Source organism: Ceratotherium simum, chromosome 2 (genome assembly GCF_057802395.1).
Source record: "Ceratotherium simum simum isolate JZ-2026a chromosome 2, ASM5780239v1, whole genome shotgun sequence".
Classification (NCBI taxonomy): domain Eukaryota; kingdom Metazoa; phylum Chordata; class Mammalia; order Perissodactyla; family Rhinocerotidae; genus Ceratotherium; species Ceratotherium simum.
The window spans coordinates 21906417-21927896 of record NC_141901.1 but is presented as its reverse complement, the minus strand read 5'-3'; positions in this window follow the sequence as shown (position 1 = coordinate 21927896).

Here is a 21480-nt window from a genome sequence, read left to right as displayed (position 1 = left end):
CATCCCATGTGGTAAAGAGTTTTCCACTCAAAACCTTAATTACTCCTATGCATGTGTGTGAGTGGACAGGATGTATATGTGTATGGAAATTAACAGGGCTCTGAGATACACCCTGATTCCCAAGGAATAACTTATATCCACAGGAAGCCATCAACTTTTGCCTTACCTCTAAAATAATAAAATACCTTCATTTGCCAGAAGCAGAGCCATATGTTGTTTCTTAGAATTTACAAAATTCTTCAAGACCTAGGGCTGTGGTGATTTAAAAAACAAGGGTTCTGTTCCCATGAAGCCTAGCTCTTTTCTATACATAGATCAGACAGACCTGCCAATTCTTCACCACAATCAGGCAATTCTAGAGCTGAAGAAATATCTGAAGGTGCTTTGATTCAGTCCCCATCTTACTAGCCCAGTAAGTGCCAAAAGAAATATGATATGTTGCTACAAATGCAATTGGTGCAATGAACACACAAGACACTTTTGCTCAACCAATTTTCCTGTGAGTGAAATCAATACAACATTCATTTAAACAACACAATAATGTGACTTCCTACACAATCTTACAGGATAAAGCATTTGTATATTAGAAGAAAATATGAGTTACCGCTCTTCTGCTCAGATTATATTCTACTTTGAGATGAATTTTTTTGTTGCTGTTATCATTGCTGTTCAAACATGGTATAGGTTCCTCTGTTTGTGTTTGCTGATCTTCCACGTTATATGCATCACTAATGTCTTCCCTTGAAAATTTTCTCATCAATTTGCTGCTTGATGAAAATATTCTCTCCATGAACTTCAATCAACTGGAAGTTGAAGTGATATCAACTTGAAGTGATAAATTTTTCTATGGAAACTTTTTAATATTAAACATTGAGTAATTGCACACACATTGCCCAGAGAGCACGCATCTAAGACAGCAGTCATTTTTTAATTAAGGGTTCACAAAGTCATAAATGGTTACAACTGACTCCCTTAACAGTACATATTTGCCTAGATAATATTAAATCACTAACAAATATCTGTAGTACATGCAAAGGCTTCAGTAATAGACTTTGTAAACTTAAATTTTAAATAAACTTCTTTCTTAATAGATTCAGACACAGATTCTAAACTACCTTCATTGGTTCTCATTGGGGTTGTTCACATTTAACTTCTCAGTGTTTCTTGGGCTAGATAAAGTCTCTTGATGCAATTCTGTTTTTTTTTTTAATTTTTTATTTATTTATTTTTCCCCAAAGCCCCCGTAGATCGTTGTATGTCATAGCTGCACATCCTTCTAGTTGCTGTATGTGACACGCGGCCTCAGCATGGCCAGAGAAGCGGTAAGTTGGTGCGCACCCGGGATCTGAACCCAGGCCACGAGTAGTGGAGCGCGCGCACTTAACTGCTAAGCCACGGGGCCAGCCCTTGATGGAATTCTGAAGCCTCTTGACTATAGCACTGAGTAGTTGAAGCACATCTTCTTCTTTACTATTAATTTGATAGGTAAATTAAATCATTGTTTATTTTTCTTCTTCAAGTGACTCATAACCAATATCATTAACTTTGTCGTTGGGTCAGTCTTTTTTAGTTCTTCAGGTTGTCTCGGCTATGAGCAACAGGTCCAGAAATGTTAGCTTCAGTTATAATAAACCTTAATGAAATGCTAAACCTTGCAGGTAACTGAATTGGTTTGTACGCAAAAGACACTCGAGTTGTTTTAGAGTCTTATGTGTGTGGACTTGTGCCTAATGCATGTCAGGGTATCTGTGGAAGTTCTTAATATGGAAGCCATTGCCACAGTTAAAGCTGGGAGCATCAACCATAACAGGGCAGATTATTGTTAACAACAATTTACAACAATTCCGATGATTTTATTGTCCTTAGAGTCCTAGAAGTGCAATGATCACAGTCCTCACTCCCCCTTAGACTTTCAGTGTTTTTAATTCCACCTGAAACGCATTTCCTCAAGAAAGTCACTGGGGCATGTTTGCCCCTTTGATAACTACTGGAGACCAAACATATTCTAACTAGAAAAGTGAAAATTTCTTTTCAAACCATCTGGCTATTTTGTCTACATGATGCCAAACATCTGGATATTTGGGTTGCCTCCAGATGTTTGACTATATTTTTCATTTTCAACCAGCATGGTTTCTGGGATCATGGAGACAAAGCATCAGGCTTTGTTTACAAAGTGGCCTCAAGCCAATTGCTGAAGAGTAATCTGGTGCCTGCCCACATAAGCTGCCCTCTCTAATAAGAGAAAACATCTGCTATTAGTTTCTTCTTTGTTCTGTGGCCTAAGAGGGTTGGAGGGGTAAAGGAGTTGGCCACTGATAGCAAGAGGTGAGATCGGAGATAAAAATAGGGGCTAGATCTTGAAAGGCCTTCAAAACTATATTAAGGGAACAGACAACCATTGAAGTGCTATCAGCAGGGAACTAATGAGTTCACATTGATTTTAGAAACAATCACTCTGGTCCCAGGTTACTAGCTTGATTAGAATCAGAGTAATTGGAGGTGGTAAACAGTCTATTAAAAGTTTATTGCAGTAACTCAGGTGAGAAATTGATGGATGGCCTGGACTACAGTATTGGCAGTGACGGTGGAGAAACAGTGAAGTTTTTTGAAGAGTAGGGGGAATGATCAGAAATATCCTTTAGGACATTTAATATGACAATGCTGTATAAGACAGAGTGGAAAAGAAAGCAATTGGAAGCTGGAATAGTAGACTACGTGAGAAGTAAGGGCATGAACAGGGTAGTGGCTTTGGAAATGGAGGAGGAAATGCATACGAGAGAGGTGGAAAAGTTAGAATGTCTAGGTCGCAGCAAGATCTAGCATGAAGAGAAAGAATAAAGGCATATTCCAAGACTAGTGTGGTTTCAAGACATGGTGACCGCGAAGACAATCCCAACAAAAGAAATAGGGAAATCAGGAAGTGTAGATTTGATGAAGAAGGAGAGTTCACCTTAAGATATTGGTGACATCTAGATACAGCTCACTGGAGATAATTGACAAGTGGTTTTAGAATGCAGAACTGGAACTTAGGTGTGAGGTTGGGACCAGTTATGTAGATCTGAAATCAGAAAAGTGAGTAAAATTGCCAAGGAGAAAAGAGGCTGGACGACCTTCTGTTATGTTGTAGTAGAGAGAAGATGAGACAAATCAGGGGATGGAAAAGGAATATCCTCATGAAAGATAGGAAGAGCAAAATAGGAGAGGTCCATATCACATGAGCCACATGGCACAAACCCTGTACCTGTTCCCTTCCTCCACTTATGTTCCCCAAGCATAGGACTCCAGAACTTTCCTACTCACCTGAGCTGCCAATTTTGTAAAGACAAAGAACACTCTGGGACTGCGATGAAGGAATTTCCATCTCTCAAACAGCAGACTGGCTCTGGCTCTTGAAAAGTAATTACTTTGACAGTTAATTGGACTATGACCGTAGTTCCCCCATGACTCTTTCTGGCTGTGATTTGTGTTACGTGGGAGAGTTCTCTGCTTTACTGATTACCCTCTAGTTCTTCTAGTTCATCTACTTTCTTCTTCCTTCTTGTGTCTTCACTTTGGTGACTCGATCCATACATTGATTCAGTTGTTTCTCTCTGAATTGAGGCCAACAAAACTCCAGTCTAGCTTCCCAAATCTCTGAGCTAAGAGAGTCTGTCTCTTAGGACCAGGGACATAATGGTAGACTCATATTGCTTATGCTTATATGTTATTCAGCAATTACCCCTTATTTCTGACCCTCTACTGGCTTCCAGTGGCCACTAGCTCCACCACTCCATTTAGAATGCAGATTGACATTTTTAGTTTAAACATATTTAGTCCATATCCCAAGGGGGGAGAAAAGTTCAAGAAAGGAATGAGTAAATCAAATACTGCAGAGAGGTTGAGAAGGCTAATAGAGAAAGGATTATTGCATTTGGTAATGAATAATGGACATTTAAAGACACCGGGGTGTTGATAGTAGGAGAAAAACTATTATAGATAAAGAAAAATGAGTTTCTCCATTTACAGAAATTAAGTGGATGCAAGCAAGTATTAAGTATTAATACCCACTCCTTACTACTTAAGTATTAAGTAATTTTCAAGTGAGTTTTCTTCAGCATCTTACTTCACACCTTCTGTAAAAGATTCCATAATGGAAATTTCAACTGGTGGCTCTCTCCCTCTCTCTTTCACTCTCTCAATCTCTTGTTCTCTTTCTCTTGCTAAATGTGTTCTTGTAGCCAGAGCATGGTCAGTGCTGCTGGTACACTTTGTCCTCTCAGCAAGAAGAGTTCCCTGCTGTTTAGTTTTTAACTTTTTCATTGCTCCTTACATTCAACTACTTTTTTAGAAAGTGATTCCTGTTGGTATCAAATCCTCCCCAGGTAGTTCTGCCAGACATTTCTTTGAGGCACTGACACAGATGAAAATCAAATACAGCTATGAGGAAAATAAATGAGTTTGTGGCAGGCAGTATTCAATAAACAAGGAGCAAAGCTAGCATTTCCTGCCCTCTTAAAGCACTAACAATATTACTACAAACGCAAAAAGGATAAGCTTGAGAACAAATTCTCCCTTTCACATTAGCCATCCCACATTCCACTGGCATCCTGGAATGTGGAAACTTGGTTTGAGGGCAAAATCTAACTCAACTGGCAATAAGAAAGTCTCTGACCCAGAACTCTTGAAATGTTCATGGTAGATTCTTTGCAACTTCTGATTGCCTTTGAGTACGTAAAAATACAAGGTTGCTTTGAAAATATCCATGGCTTGGAAACCATCTCTTATGTAATAGTCTGGGGTAAGAAACACAAGTATAGCTACTATCCAAGCAGTCAGTCAGTGCTTAGAGCTCATAAAAACAGAGGATCTTAGCACGAGTGCATTTTAGAGAATAGTACAAGTAGTTTTGCAAGGTTTATTCGTCACTTATAGCAGACACTGTTTGTTGTCAACCCTGCATCCTATTTTCCTTTCTTCCTTGAGAGCAGAGCTCTGGTTTTGTTCTGGGGTCCACCATGTCCCCATAGGACTCAGCAGAGAATGACCCTACCCTGACTCTAGAGGTAAATCCTGGTCGGTGTAAACCAGTCGAGGTGGGCCCTTCCTGCTAGTGATGAGTTTACAGGAGGGCGTATGACCCACTTCTAGCCAAGGAGATGTAAAGGGAAGTCTGTTGGGGACTTCTGAGATATATCTCCCAGCTCCCTTTTCTGCCTCTGGACATTGTGGGTCTAGATGTGACACCTCTTCCAACCATGTGGATAGCTGATCTGAGCATGGTAACAAACATTTACCATGAGGCTAACTCTGCTAGGCTCTGCTATGCTCTAGGGATGTAGCCCCCAATATCTTCCCATCACACTAAGTAACAGTCCAAGTCCTGACTTTGATCTACAAGGATCTCAGCACTGCTATCTCATTTACTACCACCTTTGCCCCTGCTCACTCTGCTTTAGCCACACTGCTCTCCTGGCCTCTAGTGGAACAGATTGGACAAGCTTCTGCCTCAGAGCCTTTGCTCTGCACAGTCTCCCTTTCTCCACCCTGATCACACTTCTCCCAGATATTTGCACAACTGGCTCATTCTCTCACTTGATTCAGGTATGTGCTCAGATGTCACTCCATCTGTCACTATCCTCTCACTCTATTTTGATTCATATGGCTTATATATTACTTATTTATTTGTTCATTTATTTTTTATTGTATCTACCTGCTCCAGCTCAATTTTTGTAGGGGCTTTGTTCTGTTTGTGGCTATATCATTAGCACTTACTGTAGTGACTGACACGTAGTTAGTCCTCAATAAATATTTGTTGAAAAAAAAGAAGATGACACTAATGGATAAGGCAGGAGATTTAGGATATGGCAGAGGCTCTGCTCCAGAGACTCAAAGTTCAGCACTACAATATAGTATAATCCAAAGGGTTTAATAATGTTAGAGTTTAAGTGAACAGCAGTCTATTACATAGTACAGTTAAGCATAAACCCAAATGGTTGCCTTTTCCGTTTTTACATCTGAACATAGGTTAATAATAATAAAAAATTTTCAAGTCAGCTGCTCCTGCAATTTCAAAAATCTGATTGTTGATGCAGAAATTGCTGCTTAGCCCTTATTTGATACTGCTGGTAAATTAGGTCTTACCTTGTAACACACAAACTTGTAACACAATGATTAATATGGGATGGTAACACTAGCAAAATCTAGAGCAAACAGGATTATTATTCTCGATTCCATGTCACACCTAAAATCAACTTAAATGAATTTTGCAATAGCCCTGGCATTTGGAAATGTGGGTTGCGTGAGCAATGTCTCCCCAAGCAAATCCAGTACATTCCATTTTTGTGCTGAGCATGAGGCTGGCTTGAAAATTGGTGCCAAAACCAGATGTTTGACTCTGGAAAAAGGGCATTCCACTCATTCATCAAATCCAAGCCAATGGACAGGATGCATATGTGTCTCCATGGTCGATAGTACAGAAACCACGTTGGTTATTTACAGGAAGCACTGTAAAATTGGATGTATTTATAGAAATGTCTATGAAACACGCAGCTATTTTTAACAAGAAAGAGTTGAAGTTGTCTGGTGCAGATGCATAAATTGTCTTACAAATGAAATGATTGATTGTAACACAATCCACACTTGCAGATATCATCTGATAGTTTCACCATCAAGGGCTTAGTGTATGTAGCAAAGGTCTGGGAACTGTACAAAAAGATCTAATAAGCATGGATCTTGATCTCTGAAAAAGTGCACGCTCTCAAAGAAAAATGAGAGGCTCACGCTGTGGAGAAATCAAATGTACTTGAGAAACTGGCCACACTCCTTTTATGGCGATCAGTATGCAGCCTAGAACCTACTCGATCAAGTCTTTGCTCTTGTCTTTGGTCTTTACGGGTTGTAGTAATGGATGTTACCGAATTCTTCAGTGGCACCCCATTGTATCCTCTGTACTAATGAAACTGGCAAATAAATAAGACAACCAGGTTCTTTTTTTTTTTTTTGTGAGGAAGATCAGCCCTGAGTTAACACCCATGTCAATCCTCCTCTTTTTACTGAAGAAGACTGGCCCTGAGCCAGTCTTCTAGATTAACAATAGATGTTAATCTATTGCCAATCCTCCTCCTTTTTTTTTTTTCCACCCCTTTTCTCCCCAAAGCCCCAGTAGATAGTTGTATGTCGTAGCTGCACATCCTGCTAGTTGCTGTATGTGGGACGCCGCCTCAGCATGGCCGGACAAGCCGTGCATTGGTGCGCACCCGGGATCCGAACCCGGGCTGTTACCAGTGGAGTGCGCGCACTTAACCGCTAAGCCACGGGGCCGGCCCCGACAACCAGGTTCTTACATCCTGATTGCTTACAAATTATGTGAAGATTGAGATATAGATGATGTTAAAAAACAGCAACTCTCAATTCAAGGTGCTATATTATTAAGCCCTCAACAGACATCCCTCTATCTTACCCCCACTGATTTGTATAAATAAACACAAAGTGGTAAGAGTTCAAAGGAGGGAAAGGTCACTAGAGAAAAGTTCTGTCTTCTTGGGGAATGTAGGGTTTGAATTGAGTCCTGAAGGCTGGGCTAAATGTGAAGAATATAAGAAAGAAAATCCCATGGTGGAGGGAGATGGTAGGAACAAGTGATATATTTTTGTGACAATATGGTGAGGTCTTTACTTGAAGGAGCTGGTAGGAGTAGGACTATATAGGAATTCTGGCCAAAAGGAAAAATAGATGCTCTCACCTATTTGTTCACACTGTGTCTCCAAAACCTAGAACAGTGCCTGGCATGCAGTAGACATTCAGTAAATATCTACTGGGAAGAAAAAACCACAAGCAAACCTGGGTTAGACTGACCATGATATTACCATCGAAGAGGGATCACAAAGTACCAAAACACTAAACTGAGATCAAGGGGAATGTGTGAGCTTTCAAAGCTTTGTTGACATGGTATTCTCATTTACCAAGCTCTGACACATAAATAGCTTGGAAGTTGTCACTTCTGTCCTTACAACTGGAAAAAAGTTAGCAAAGTGAAAATCAATGACTTTCATTGGACCCATCAAAGAATCAAGGTCACAGAGAAAATTGTCATCCTGAAATCAGGAGAGACAGGAGAATACAGAGAATCATGGCTGAGATTGGCTTTTCTGGAGCAAAAGCTATAGGAGCCATAAACCGGTAGAAACACCTTAATGGTAATTTTGCCGAATTGTTAGAGGCTGAGAATGAGAAGCTAGTGTGAGAATGAGAAACTCCTGGAGGCCACAGTCTTAGAGGGGTCCACACTCTTTCATGGGTTTTATATACAGGAATCCCACCAGGTTCTCACTGAGAAGAGCCAAGAAAAATCCCCTTGTGTTTCTGGCAGAGGTGGGGGAAAAGTAACCCTATATTTGAAATACACCCACAGCATTCTCCGTAACCAAGGCCTATTATGCTGATGAAAATACTTCACTAGAACCTTATTCCACCTGTGGGAAGGGCAGTTATCCAACTCTAGCCCCCTCTAGGCTTCCTGACTCTTCTAAGGTAGAGGAGGATATAAGAAAAGCTTCTGAAGGTCACAGCCCGGGGACACAGGCCCACTGGAAGACTGAGATTGAATCACAAGATTATACATCAGAACATTTCCCCTCCTGCATACCTTACACCACATCAGTAGGGCTCCAGTATAATAACAGTGAACTATAGCTAAAAGAGCTGCAAGATATCACTTCCATTTAAGGAGGAGTTTTTAGAGAAGCCCAAAGACAACAGGGGAATAAAAAAGGACATCAGAGCAATCTGAAGTCTCAGACACCTACAGCTACAGCAAAAATGAAACAGTCCAACTCCTAGCCAGATTAACATAAAACCTCACTTGAAAGGACTGTTTACCTCAGTTCCTATTACCTGATAAATCATGCCCAGATTTCAGTAAAAAATTATGAAGCTAAAGGTAAGTAAAAACTAAAAGGTAAGTAAAAACACAGTTTGAAGAGACAAAGGAAGCATCAGATCCAGACTCAGATATGACAAAAATTTTGGAATTATCAGACAGGGAATTTAATATGATAATAGTTAATATGTCAAGGGCTATAATGGAAAAAGTAGATGACATGCAAGATCAGAGGGGTAATGCAAGCAGAGAGGTGGAAACTCTAAGAAAGAATCAAAAGAAAATTCTGGAAATTGAAAACATTGTAACTAAAACGAAGAAGGCCTTTAATGGGCTCATCTGTAGACTAGACATGGCTGAGGAAAGAATCAGTGAGGTTGAAGATATATTAGTAGAAACTTCCCCAACTGAAATGCAAAGAGAAAACAGAATAAAAAAAATAGAATATCCAAGTGAAGGAGGTTAAATAAGAAATAGATAGATTAGTAGACAGATAGATACACACACATACACATATATATATGTATATGTATATATGGCATACATATGCATATATTAATTTATAATTTTTATATACAGTTAATATTTATATAGCACTCTATAGCAAGCAACTTTCTAAGATTTTTACATATATTGACTCATTTAATCTTCAAAACAACTCAATGAGATAGATGGTATTATTGTCCCCATTTTACTGATGAGGCTATAGAGTTGCAATGGCTTTCTCAAGATAAATAGCTAGTAAATGGTAGTCTGAGAAGTGCCAAGACAAAGAAAGTAGATCGAGGGGGAGTGAAGAGTCGCAGATCCAAATCTAAGAGAAGTCAGGAAATGACCAGGGAATTCAATGAACACATTGCTGATTTCACATCAAATGGATAATAAAAGCTGTAGCAGGTTATAAAGGCCAAGATTGTGAACTGCCTCCACCATGGCCCATCTAGTGGGTTAGAGGATTTATAAAGAGAAGTAGAAGATCAAATTGAAAATGCTAGATGAGAGAGAAAGTGGAAAGGCTTGACTACCAGGATGAGTACAGGTAGTAGGAACTCTAGAGGTATATGATTTAAATAAGTTTTGATAGGAAGGAAGTAGATAGATGGATGGGTGAGCATTATTAAGTTTTCACTGGATTACAAACATAATTATTAATCAAACTGGTGCTAAGAACTTAAAAGTGACTAAAGTTCCTTTGTGGTGCGGAGACGAATGTTCTTCACAACAACCTGAGCACCAGGAGGAGAGAGTACATAATAGAGAAGACACGAGGAGTCAGCACAGCCACTTAGACTACCCACGAGTCCTCAAGGGCAAATCCAAGAACTATCTCTGCTCAGCCTGCCATCTTTATCAACTTTCATTATTTACTGAAAATCCGGTACATTCCTGGTGAAATTCAAGGTACTGTGAGAACTGTCATAGCATGAAGAAGATGGCCTCATCTTTGCCTTCAACCAGAACACATACTAATGAAAACATTTCCTTTTGATTTGGGGCCAATTGCTAAAGTTGTATGTTTGAACACATGGATGTCTTTTTTACGAGCAAAGCACAAAACCAGAGGCTGAGCAACACTTTTGGAAGCACAAAATCTGTGATCATTATCTAGCTTTCCAGAAACATCTGGAATTTGAGTTTCAGTTTTCATTACTCTGGAAAACAATAAGCTTCCTCCTGACATTCACCTCCAGTTGACCTTATTGTAACAATGCTTAAAAGGAGCCCCAGATTTGTCTATGGAGTAACATCTAAGACATTGCCTGGATCATCTCATGATCCATATTGTCCAGAATCATTCTGCCTTGAAAATGAGATGGGAATGACTATTAAGATGTAATTAAGTTTTACTTATTTAAATGTTTTGTTTCACTTACCTTCTGTGCCGGCGTTTAACTTATTTTCATAAGACCAAGCTCTTCAAAACTTCCAGATAGTTTATAAATGTTAATTTGAAAATTATTTGATCCCATTGCTGCTATCAACTAATTCAGGCTAAATAAGTATAAAGACCTTGGAATTAGGTCAACTTTTTACTTTTTGCTTTTTATTAATTTATTTAAAAAAGAACTCTGATTTTAGCAATTTAACCCCTGTAGATATGTGAAAATCTGGTCACCTCAGAAGGTAGCTGGATTAAACGATTATTAAAGTAAGTTACTCAAGAATCTCGATTGCCAGATCAGCTTCCCAATTACTCAATTTATTAATAATATAATGTGAAATGAAATGCAAATAGAAGGAAGAGTGTAAGAGGAACTAACAGCTGTGGCATGTACCTTCTATGGCAACAGATTGTGGAGTCACCTATCTTCTACCTAAGGCCCTAATGAGTGTGTACAGAGGCAAAAAAGAGAAATTAAAAACTATGAACATGAAATTAAGAATGTGTGAGGAGACCCAGAAGGCCTCCATGGTGACTTTGAAAGAGTTCGTCATCTCTGACTGTCACAGGGTAGATACGGCTGAGGGTAAAGCCGAGTCTCATTGTAGTGAGTGTAGAGTTATAGCATCAATTGAATCATCAACCTTGCCAAGTCTCTCATACCAACATAAGAGCATTGTTGAGGAAGGACTGGGAACCATTGTCATTGGATGGAGACATTTGGGCAGATATGAATGACCAGAGAAATTTGTTTGATTTTTGTTGCTTTTGTTTTTTGGGTTTTTTTTTTTTAAACATTTTAAGGAGCTTTATTGAGATATAGATGAATACAATAAACTCCACATATTTAAATTGTACAATTTGATAAATTTTGACATATACATATACTTATGAAACTATCATCACAATCAAAATAATTAACATAGACATCATCTGCAAAGGTTTGTAATCCCTCCCATTTGCATCTTGCTTCCCTACCCCATCGTCATGCAAACCACTGATCTTTTTGTTACTATTTAGATCAGTTTTCATTTTCTAGATTTTTATATAAATTGACTCATTTTGTACTGAGTATGTACTTTTATCTGACTTCTTACACTCAGCATAATTGTTTTGAGATTTATCTACATTGTTGCATATAACATTCATTTTTATTGCTAGTATTCCACTGTGATGTTGTTGTAGTATTCCACTGAAGTAGTATTCCATTGTGTGGATATAACGTATTTTGCTTATCCTTTCACTTGATGATGGATATTTGAGTTGTTTCTAGTTTTTGCCTCATACAAATAAAGCTGTTATAAGCATTTGTGTACAAGTCGATATGTGGACATATGCTTTTATTTCTTTTGGGTAAATACCTAGGGTAGAATAGCAAGGTTATATAGTAGATATACGTTTAAATTTTTCAGAACTGCCAAAACATTTTAAATAGTGGATACACTATTTTACATTCTCACCAGTATTGTGTGACAGTTCCAATTGCTCCACATCCTCACCAAACATTGGAATGATCAATCTTTTTAATTTTTGCCACTTCAACAAATATATAGTCATAATTGATGAAAACTTCAATAAGAAGAAAAGCCAATCAATTGAAATTTACCCTAGAACAACACAAATAATATAATTGACACACAAGGATATTAAAACAGTTACTGTATCTGCATTCCATATGTTCAAGAAGCTAGAGGAAAGACTCAACAAATTAAGCAAAAATGTAGAAGATATAAAAAGATCCAACAGAAATTCAAAAGATGAAAACAAAAATGTCTGAGACAAAATGTACACCAAATGGGATTAACTGCAGAGTAAACCTTGTAGGAGAAAAACATAGTGAACTTGAAGATATAGTAATAGCAATTATCCAAAATTAAGAGGGAAAATAAGGCTGAAAAAAATGAACAGAGACCATCAAAGAGCTGTGGCACAACTTCAAGCAGCCAAATATACCTATTTTTGGAGTCCTCAGTGAGGAGCTGGAAAAGGAAAAATATTTGAGGAACTAATGGCTAAAAAATTTCCATACATGATGCAAACTATAAATCCACAAATCTAAGATACTTAGCAAACCCCAAGAACCAAAAAAAAGAAGAAAATCACACCAAGATATAGCATAATAAAATTGCCTAAAATTAGTGGTTAAGAAAAAAGTCTAGAAGCAGTCAGAAAAGTGACATGTCATGTACAGAGGAACAAAGATAAGATGACAGCAGACCTTTCTTTAGAAATAATGTGAACTATAAGAAGACACAAAAAGGAAAAAGCTGTCAATCTAGAATTTCTTACCCAGCAAAAATATCTTTCAAAAACAAAAGGTGAAATAAAGACTGTTTGAGACATACAAAAGCTGGAAGAATTTATTATCAGTATATTTCCCTTAATCTTGGGTAGTTTCTGTACCTGCATATTAATCACTAATAATCTGATTTTAGTTTAATTCAAGGAGGCCTCTGCAGATTTCAAGAGTTCTTTCTCCATGTAGCACTATGTTCTCTGGTACTCTGCTCTGTGTACTCTAGCTGACTTGTTCTCCTGTGCTCCTAGCTCCTTCTTCATACCTCTGGGAGGCCACTAGGCTCTTTTTGGGGTCTTCCCCCATACACTATGGACTGAAAGTATTCTCTAGACAGTGAACTGGGTAATCATAGGACCCACTTCATTTGTTTCTCATCTCCTAGGAATCACAACAATCCCTTCCTGATGTACAATATCTTTGCTGGGTTAAATAACCAAAACATGGACTCAATCAGGGCCTACAGATACTGAGGTCAAACTGCAGAATTTCTCTTGCATATTATAGAAAGCAAAAAGTCCAAATGCTTCAGGAAGTAAGAATATATTAGGATGAATCTATTACATGCAACTTTTTCAGTCACTCCCAATCATAACATCTAGGTGAGCCTAGAGAACAGATAATGCATCAAGAAATGCATTTGTGAGAGAGTCATCAGTATCTTTGAAGTGCACAGAGGCGGCTGTCCTCTGAAGATTAGAAATGGCAGAGGAGGATGGTACTATGCATTGGGTTCACTGATCTCAAAGAGAATAATGACCTCTCAGATTGGTGACGGTCACTTGCCAGAGTAAAGTAGGTGAAATTACCACAATGACCTACAAGAACAAACTTTTAACTAAATTGTCTTAAACCATTGAGGTTTAGTAGATTTGGAGTTGCTAGTACCCAAGGCACTTCCACCAGGAAACAGTCATATTCCAATACATTTGAAGCTGAGAACACCTCCTGGCCATTTTGGGCTCCTTACGAAGGTAAACCAACAGGCAGATAAGTAGTCAATGTTTGGAATTTGATCCCATTTACTGGGAGAAATTAGGGTGCTGCTACATAATAAAGGCAAGGAAAGCTATGTTTAGAACCCAAAGAATTCAACTGATTGCCTCTCATTACCTCCTTTGCCCAACAGTCTATTCAATTAAAAAACCCAGAAATCCAATAAAAATTAGACAACCAAGCACTCAGAAATGAATGAACCACAGGCTGGCAGAAGACAAGGGGAACACGGAATGGGTGGTGGAAGTTGACAGCAATAATTTCCGCCTTAGGCTTCATGACCAAGTAGAGAGGCATGGACTGTAACACCTATGTTTTATTACTGTTTGCTTTCTCCTCTTTTTTATTCATGCTTCCTTATGTGAAGAATGCTAGCAGCAATTAACATTTAGGTTTCAGCTGGGATTAAGACTTGGTTGATGCAATCTCTCATTGGTATGATAGTTGATAGAACTGTTTGCTTGTCCTGTGCCAGAGACATGAATTTTTCACTTAGGTGAAGGACAAGAACAGATGTTGATGGGATAAACACAGATAGATAGATAGATAGATAGATAGATAGATAGATAGATAGATAGACAGACAGACAGAGAGATACATACATACATACATACATACATACATACATACATAGTTATCTCTTTTTTGTGTGTGTGTGAGGAAGATCAGCCCTGAGCTAACATCCATGCTAATCCTCCTCTTTTTGCTGAGGAAGACCGGCTCTGAGCTAACATCTATTGCCAATCCTCCTCCTTTTTTCCCCAAAGCCCCAGTAGATAGTTGTATGTCGTAGTTGCACATCCTTCTAGTTACTGTATGTGGGACGTGGCCTCAGCATGGCCGGAGAAGCGGTGCGTCGGTGCGCCCCCATGATCCAAACCCAGGCCGCCAGTGGCAGAGTGCGTGCTCTTAACCACTAAGCCACGGGGTCGGCCCTACATAGTTATCTTTTGCCTGTCAAGATCCATTATTCACCCATTTGCACTCAGTTTCTGACCCAGCAGAATCAACAGCGTGAACTACATCACTAGATTTTGTGACACTGATTTCTAATTGGGTTTGGCCAGTTAAGAACTCTGGCAAGAGACTGGAGAGAGATAGAAGGGTAAGGTTAGAGCTCCCTTCCTATAAGTCTCGACAAGCTCGCTGTGTCCTTTGAGACAGGTCATTGCTACACAGGTGATTACTCTTAAAGTGGCTGACTTTACATGACTATTTCCTTCCGGGCCACAGTACCTACACCTGACACTTGTCCATGCAGGGACAGTAAGGGCTTAGCTGCCACTAAGCCCTATGCTACCGCATTATCCTTTTTGGTTTCCCTAAACCCATCTCTGTGAATATCCCTTGTGAATAAACTCTTATAATTATCCTATTTCGAGTATGGTATCTTTCACATGCTGGAATCTGACTGATACAACTTTTTTCCTCCTTATTAAACCTCCTTTTCTTGAGGAGCTAAATGCCAAAAGGAAAAGGAGAAATGAACTCTAATATGGATATAAGTTTGAAATGTTAAGCATAATTAAAATTGGCCTAGGGCCGGCCCTGTGGCTTGGTGGTTAAGTGCGCGCGCTGCGATGCTGGTGGCCCGGGTTCGGATCCCGGGTGCGCATCGAGGCACCACTTCTCCGTTCATCCTGAGGCCGAGTCCCACATACAGCAACTAGAAGGATGTGCAGCTACGACATACAACTATCCACTGGGGCTTTGGGGGGAAAAATAAAATAAATAAAATCTTTAAAAGCATGTCATAAAAAAAAAAAAAAAAAAAAATTGGCCTAGACTTTTTAATAACTGAAAGTGAGTAGAAATCTATGGAATTAGCCTAAGAGGTCATTAACACGGTAAAATGAAAGTCAGCAGAAATGATTTAAAAATAGCTATTATGGAAAAAGAATTAAAATCATTTCCTACGTGTTGTCTCTCAACAACTACCCTGGCTACCCCGGGTAGCCCGGTCACTGGATAAAGTCATTTTCAAAGACACAACCTAATCTAAATAAAAAGAAATTACAAATGTCCTTGCATCCTTAAAAGAAAATGAAAATTATCCAACTTATAAAGCATTGTGACACTTCTCAAAAATTTTTTATCCCCCCACCATTCCTGAATCCTCTGCCAAGCAAGTCTCTCATACTCACAGCTGCTTTGCACCCTTTCCACATGGCAGAATTCTCCCAAATTCTCTCCAATTCTTTTGACTACCCACAACTTTCCTGTCTTTTGTCCTTCTTCCCAACTTTTCAGTACATATATAAAAACTAAACGTTCCTGGTTTTTTTTAAGTTTTGTTTTCTCTGCTTCATCAATTTCCCACATTCTCTCCAAAAGAGAGAGAAAGAGAGCCTTTAGCTCTGATCTAGTAAGCAAACAAGGATAAGCACTGTTGTGTTTCGTCCTCTTTTGTCCATTCTCTCTCTTCTGCATTACTAAAACAAAACAAAAGATGGCAAAAAGCAAAAAAACTGAGAAATTGGCAAAACAAAACTTACCTAAAGAGTAAGGGGTACTAAAAATGAAGTGCTCAGTGGTTAAAGGACAGCATGGAAGCCATTACTCTTGAAAAGTACATTGTCCCCTTCACACATGAGGCTTAGAACAGCATCTAAGCAAATGGTATGAACCCAATGAATCCTAACAATAGAAGAATAGAAAGATAGGAGTGATTTGGCTCATTTTGGTATCTGAAACTGAAACTTTTGACCATAAAAGTTTGAATTTGAAGAATCTCTTCACAGAAAGGTTGACTATAAGACAGTTGTATTATTTCCTGTATCATATTAATCAGCACCCAGATAGTTGCCTGATTGAATAATTAATGGTTTCCTAACATATTTTACTTTTATCCAGGCAGCGGATGCAGATGTGGATGAAAAGGCTCATGAACCCACATATATTCAGTCCTGTGTTTTGCAGAGCAGATGCTGTTGCTGTGCCTTCTGTTCTTTTGATATTCTCCCAGACTCTGTGTTTTTGGGTTAATGGAGAATACCTGTCACTTCTGAATTACCTTCTACACACTGTGTAAGATGTACTGTGTATTTTCTGTCTACAATAGCTCTCGAGTGTGACTCCATTAGATCAATTTTAAAACTTTTTTAAAGCTTTTTATTGTATTTTATCCACTGAAAAACAAAATAACTATTTGTAGCTCACCCAGAGTGGTTCCGCAGGAATACTATTTCCCTTTTGTGGGATTCCTTTTTATTGGGCGCCAGGCTGGTCTGTTGGCCACTGTTTTCTCCCAGCAGCCCTTGCTGTGCTGTGTTGTTAGAAGGCATGCTTCAAGACACTTGCAGTTTCAAAGAGGGAATAAAGTTTTCTTTCTGGCCTCCAGTTATCTGCATAACCTCACACCTGGCTTCTTGAGTTAAAAAAAAAAAAAAAAAGTGATGGTCCTTGGTAAATATTGCAGCAAATTGTAAGCTATAATTCAACATTCTGCTTCTCAGTACAGGCCATCTCTGTAATCTGTAGTGAGGTCTCATAGAGAGTCTTTCTAATACTGTTATGGAAAATAGGCCACACAAGAATTAGACCGCAATGGAAAGAGCCTCATGGTAAACAGCCTTCCACAAAACTTCAAAAGGACAAAGGCACTTTAATTAAAACAGCCTTGAAACTATCCCAGCTCCTTTGCATCAGGCACGGTCAGTAAAGAGGTGTTTAGTAAGCTCTCCTGAAGAAGGGTGTACAATAATACCCAAGCACTTGAAATGTTCCTAAAGAAAAATCTGGTTTCCAACTTATAGAATGGCTACTAATCTAATGGTTTACAATAGTAGACAAAATATTCTATGGATCTTGGTTTCTTTTCCCCTCTTTAGAATGGATCTGTTATCTTTACCTTAGTGTAGTAGCTAGTTTTTGCTACATAACAAACCACCCCCAAAATTAGGGGCTGAACCATCTATTTATCATCATACACAGTTCTACAGATCAACAATTTGGGTTGAGGTCAGCTCTGCAATTCTGCCAATCTAAGTCACTCATGTGTTTGCAGTCACTGTCAGCTTCTTGTTAGGCTGGAGGCTGTCTAATTATTGGCTAGGGCACTTGGAGTCTCCTCCACATGGGCTCTTGTTCTCCAGGAGGCTAGTCTGGGCATGCTCATATGGTGGCAGGTTTCAAGAGCAGCAAGGCTGTGTTTTTCAAGTCTCTCCTTGTGTCACATTGTCTACTGTCCCATTAGTCAAAATAAGTCATGTGAGTCATTATGAGAGGTCACTGCCAAAGGGCAAGATTATAAGGAGGAGTGAAAAAATCGGGGCCGTTAGTGCAATCAATTCACCACACTTAGTTTTTTCTTCTGTCTCGTGTAATAGCATTTCCTGGACAATGAATTGGCCCTATATGGAACTTTTCTCAATGTCACAACATAAAAAGTGAATGATTCAACCAAAATGTCTTCTGCTGTATGACATATTGACCTATCACCCTTGAACTTATGTTGTAAAGAAGTAAATCAGAGCTAACAGCTTCTCACAAGATCCTAGAGGTTTAACCAATAGAACCATAGAACCATTAACCATAGAACCACCACCAAAACTAAGAATACCAAAAATAAAATATTTAGTCAAATAAATAATTGACATCTACATTTGTCAGCAAAACAGAAACAAAAACACACCAAGTTGATGGTACCTCTATCTTTCCCCCTTTTCCTTCCTCCTTAGCTAAACTCCTTATCACTCATCTGAAGTTACCTACTATTTTGATCAAATCAAACCCTGAAGAACTTGGCACCAAGTGAAAATGGGAAGTCAACTGCCACCCACACTCTTTAACTTGGGATCTGCCAAGAAAAAAATGGGCTTTTCAAATGTATTGTTTTAGAGTTTGGAGCTGCTTTCAATGGTAGTAATACAACACCCACCCCCACCACCCCATCCTATCCAAAATCCCAAAAGAGACAGCAGAAAAAGCTATTCTACTGGTTACCTTACATAACCCCAAATTGCTATTCATACACATAAAAAAGGTCATTTTAGAATATTGCTTCAATGTCTTGAATTCAACCTAATGGACTCACTTTGTATAGTTTTATGTCTTCTGAGAGCTAGTCAGTACCTTCTTACACTGAAAATGAATTACTGCCTCATAGGAAAATATTGTTCACTAAGTAAGAAATTAGAGAATTATAAACTCAAAAGAGAAGATGTGATTAATGTTTTTAAAGGACCTCTCTAGTCGCTGTGTTGAGAATTATAGGAGATGCAAGGGTGGAAACTGGGAGAATAGTGATGAGACTATCGTAAGAGTCAAGGCAAGAGATGATGGAGGCTTAACTTCAGGATATAACAGTGGAGGAGAAGAAAAGTGGACATATTTGCAGATAGAGTAAAATCACTTATGAGCGAATTAATGTAGTGGTGGTGGTGAAATAAAGAGAAGAATCCAGGGAGATGTCTACATTTTGGGTTCAAAAACTTGTAAGTGATGGTGACATGCTAAGATGGGATGGGCAAGAATGGTGGGGGAACAGTTGGTGGTAGGAGGACTCAAGTGTTCAGTTTTGGACATGTCAAGTTTGAGACATCTCTAGGATATCTAATGTACTCACAGCTTGACAGTCAGATATAGTGTCTAGCACTCAGAGGAAAAGCCAGATATAAATACGGGAATTTATTTATATATAAACATGTATATAACTGTATATATGAGGATTTATGTATAAGTAAATAGGGGAATAATCATTATGTAGATGGTAATAAAGACATATTAATGGATAACATATCTTAGAGAGGTATATTAGATAGAGAAAATTACTCAGTTATGAGCCCAGGAAAACACCAAAATCAGGCCACCACCTTCTTTCTTAAGAAACTCTTTTGTACATTTTAGTTTTTTTAGTTTTTACTCTTACTTAGTTTTTTTTCCTTAACACATTATTTTTATTTCCTCCATGCTTTTTGGGTCATTTCTTCCTTTTCTTTTTTTTTTTTTTTTTTTTTTTTAAAGTTTTTTTTTTTTTTTTTTTTAAAGATTTTATTTATTTTTCCCCCCAAAGCCCCAGTGGATAGTTGTGTGTTGTAGCTGCACATCCTTCTAGTTGCTGTATGTGGGACTCGGCCTCAGGATGAACGGAGAAGCGGTGCCTCGATGCGCACCCGGGATCCGAACCCGGGCCACCAGCATCGCAGTGCGCGCACTTAACCACCAAGCCACAGGGCCGGCCCCTGTTTCTTCCTTTTCTTTAAGGGATCCACTTCATCACCATCATTTACGTACATGGGTGCACACACACACACTCACATACTGAGCATACCCTAGGGATAGCCTTGCATACTTTCACTCTGCACTTTTAAATTATTATTATTTTGGAAATCGCCTCCACATTTGTAGCTGTCCTATAAGTGGGTCTTGTTGTCTGCTTGGGACACAGCTCCAAACCAGGCATGTTCCGGATATCCAGGCTTAGGGTTCTAGCTTCCTGCTGGTGGTGCAATTCTGGGTCCTACACCTGCATCTATCGCCCAGGCCCGAGTCTCAGTTATGCATGTGTAATATTGCAGTAGAACGGAGCCTCATATCTTGCTGCAAACTTAGCAGCTGGGTATGGTTGTTCCCAGGTAACTAATACTGGCTCCTTTCCACATGGTGTTACAAATCACACTTTGACTGATTTCCAGCCTAGGGAGAGTGGCTCCATCCACACAGATGTTGAGACCCTAGTCCCGATGCTACATGGTTGACATCCATCCAGTATAGGATCAATCTGGCTTTGAACCATTGTCCTTATCCCTTGATTACCATTATGAATTTCCATCTATTGCTCTTCTAGTTTTATTTGTTTGATGTTAAGACCTCTCCATTTCTAATATACAAAGACTCTCCTTTCTTGTTTTTGAACATCGCATTTTTTTAACCATGAAGGAAGTTTCAGTATGTGTTCAGCCAGCTATCTTATCACTTTAAATTCAATTATGTTGAGGGCTGGCCCAGTGGCGTAGTGGTTAAGTTCATGTGCCCCGCTTCAGTGGCCCGGGGTTCACAGGTTCAGATCCTGGGTGTGGACCTATGCACTGCTCATCAAGCCATGCTATGGTGGTGTCCCACATATAAAGTAGGGGAAGATGGGCACGGATGTTAGCCCAGTGTCAATCTTCCTCAGTGAAAACAGGAGGGTTGGAAACAGATGTTAGCTCAGGGCTAGTCTTCCTCACAATAAATAAATAAATAAATAAATAAATAATAAATTCAATTATGTTGAGGTATAATTTCTATACAATAAATTATTGCATTCATGTCAATTGTACAACCAGATAAGTTTTTTTAGGTATATGTTCCATGAAATCACTGCCACAGTCAAAATATATATCCATCATACATGTACAATTCCTCCTGGGCCTCTGTAGCCTTCCCTTCCTGTTTCATCCCCTTCCCAGGCAATCGTTGACCTGCTTTCTGTCACTACAAATTGGTTTGAATTCTCTAGTATTTTAT